We start from the raw sequence: 2974 nt of genomic DNA on the forward strand, positions 1-2974 counted from the left end.
TTTTATAATTGCCGGTAAAGAGAATAATTATTAGTTATTTTGAAATTCATGATAATTAAAGCCTGTACTCATCAAAAGTTTTTCTATATGTATTTTTATTTTTTGTTACTTTTCTAATTGGTAAGGTTAGTTTTAATTTTTATCTGTAGGAAAGTATGCTGCGCCCCCCCCCTGGGGGTCGCGCCCCACAGTTTGAAAATCACTGATGTGGGGGTGTTGCATATTTGAATGAGGTACTTGAGGCTATCGTCACTAGATGGCAGAATTAGTCCGGTGGCAATGGAATATAATGCTGCCATCTAGTGGCGATGATTGAATGAGGCATTTGGGGCTATCACCACTAGATGGCAGCATAAGTCCGATGGCAATCGAATGTCATCAATTGCCACAGGATTAATGCTGCCATCTAGTGGTGATAGCCTTGCACCGAGGTGTCATGGCCGCCACGTTTCCAACCAATAACACGGGAGTTGCACGGGGCTGGCCTTAAAGGCCTTTAGGGCCCAAAGCGGCCCATGTAGACCCCCATGTAGACGGGGATCGTTGGGGCCAAGGTCCACAAGGGCTGTAGAGCCAGAGATAGATAGGTGGAATGGAGTGGAATTTCTTTATTTAATTAAACCAAATTTCATAAGAGTGTGGTGTATGTAATGTCAGTATTAAGTATTCAAATTGTGTCGACATGAAATTTTGCAGTAAGTGGACAGTTATTATAGTACATAGGAGCGTGCATAATGTTCATCATATAAGTCAGCCATGTATAGAGTATTCGTGTTTGTGTCCTGTTTCCATCCTCAGGTTACAGGATAAGGTAAGGCATCCTGCCTGGTTGGCCACAGTTTAGTTACCCTGCCAGTACCAAGGAAACAGAATGTGTTTATCGAACGGCATGGTTTGAAGAAACTGGGGCTGCAGACGGTGTTCAAAATACCTAATGAAAAGACATCTGAATAACTAACGTGATTATAATTAATGATCATGTAAGCATTGTATAATAATTACTATTTGTCACTACTGTAGAGGCGCCTGAGAAGAGACTGTCATCACAACCGATGTTAGAGTGAGAGAAACATGTAACAGATTCCCCGCTCTTCCTATATGTTCTGTGAAGACATCCTGTGTGAGAGGTATGTAACATGTGAGATGAACTCTACTGTTCTGAGACTGAATATTTTTAGTCATTAGCCATGTGTGTATTCTAGAGGCCTCAGACACATCTCATCCCAGAGATCTCTCTTGATGGATGAGGAGGAATTTCTTAGGTTTGTGGAGTCTCAGACTAGTTCTTCAAATTAGGCCCAACTACTTCCTTTGCATTTTTCATTATTCACTGATAATCCGCTGTTGAGTGAGTGCTGTAGAGTCAACCTACCTGAGGATATGGTGCAAAATATATCAGCAGAACTACGCAGTGGGCATGAAGCTGGCCAGGGTAGGACACACACACATATATGTGCGCACAGAGAGAGATATACATATACGTATATTAAGAATTTATATTGGTTTATCTGTGCTCTCTATGCAGGCAGGCCCTGAATGGCTGTATCAGTGAAGGGTAGCTGTTCCCAGCCATGAAGGATGCTGAGTTCCTGAGAGCAGGAGCCACACAGGATCTTCCTTTCCATGAATCCATATATGAGGTATAATACAATAGTATAAGGTTTGTTAACATATCACCTGATGATGGCTCCATGAGCTGAAACATGTTTTGACATTGTACGACCAATCAACTCAGTTATGTCAAGCGACATTTACTTTTCTGACATGGTGCTGTACCCAGACTCAGGGTAGTCTTTCCCCACTCCCCACTGCCAGAGGTCCATGATGAGTCAGATGACTTCAGACTGGGAGATGACACCAGCAATTTTCTGCATCCCCCTTTATTGCATAGGACCTACCAGGGGTCTGTGCCCTGAAGGTGCTAAAGTGGACGTGAGAGTAAGACGTCTTGAATCAGGAGGGTGCTGCAAAGAAATTGGAAATATTGACCAGTCATAATGTGTGTGTGGAGATGAACAGTTGGTGATGCTGTGTGTATATAAGTGTTACTGTATGCCAACAGTCCTGGTGTGGCATCAGTGGAGAGAAGTTGTTCCTAGTCAGCAAGTTTCATGCAGTGCCTTCGCCTCTTGAACTGTTCACCGCCTGCAAGCGCATGCTGTGCTAAAGGTTTGTGTCATATGAGATAGATAGTTCTAGCTCTCTTGTTACAATGTTAGGTAACATTATAGAGGTTGTAAATGAATTCATACAGCGTTGCTTGAGGTGAGCAGTGGCACTTTTTGCGGGGGGCTTAATGTCATTAGTAAAACAGTTCCAACGTAAACCAAAAAGTGGGGTGCTGAGGCAGATGGAGTCTCGGTTAACTCACCAAAACCGGATATTCAGGAAACCAGGTAGGCATGTTGCTGCCATTCGCTAGACCTGGGTGGGGCCTGAGGGTTGAAGGGCCAGATTCTTGCGTTTTATTTATTCTTTATGAATCCATTTTATAGAAATTCATTGACTCTGCAGTTATTTAATTTGGATCCACCTCATGGTGATGTATCATGATCCAAACATGTAGTCATTCAGTATGAGCATGAAAATTAATTGTGATGCTGTTGTCTGCTTATTTTTATTGTCAAGTCATGCTGTGACTATGACTCCCATTTTACAGTGATAACTGTAAGAGAATAGGATTCAGAGAACTAAGTATAAATTTGTGATCGCACTAGTATGGAAAATTCCCATTCTTGATATTCTTTTCCAAATGTTCTCTTTTCCGGACTGAAAAATCTGTTCTCACATGTGCCTAGTATGGGAACAAGGGTGGACTCGTGTCATCACTAGGATGCTACTAGATGCTGGTTTAAAGATATTTCCAGTGTTCATATGTGGCGCAGACATTCACACATGGGTCTTGTCTTCTGTGAGGTTACCTATGCAGGACACAGTGTACTCTGGTTCATACAGTAGCTAGGATGATTAATGA

General features: G+C 42.3%; 1 long non-coding RNA gene across 2 annotated transcripts; it reads left to right on the forward strand.

The window, feature by feature from the left end:
• The first annotated feature begins 453 nt into the window (after window positions 1–453).
• LOC111870583 lies at window positions 454–2245 on the forward strand. 2 transcript variants are annotated; one of them, XR_002843876.2, is made up of 4 exons: window positions 454–811; window positions 1021–1127; window positions 1526–1640; window positions 2063–2245. It is a non-coding gene; the product is annotated as an uncharacterized LOC111870583 (long non-coding RNA). The 2 variants fall into 2 exon arrangements; XR_002843877.2 differs by having other exon boundaries at window positions 454–695.
• The last annotated feature ends 729 nt before the right edge of the window (window positions 2246–2974 follow it).

This window comes from Cryptotermes secundus, unplaced genomic scaffold (assembly GCF_002891405.2).
Source record: "Cryptotermes secundus unplaced genomic scaffold, Csec_1.0 scaffold244, whole genome shotgun sequence".
NCBI classification, from domain to species: Eukaryota; Metazoa; Arthropoda; class Insecta; order Blattodea; family Kalotermitidae; genus Cryptotermes; species Cryptotermes secundus.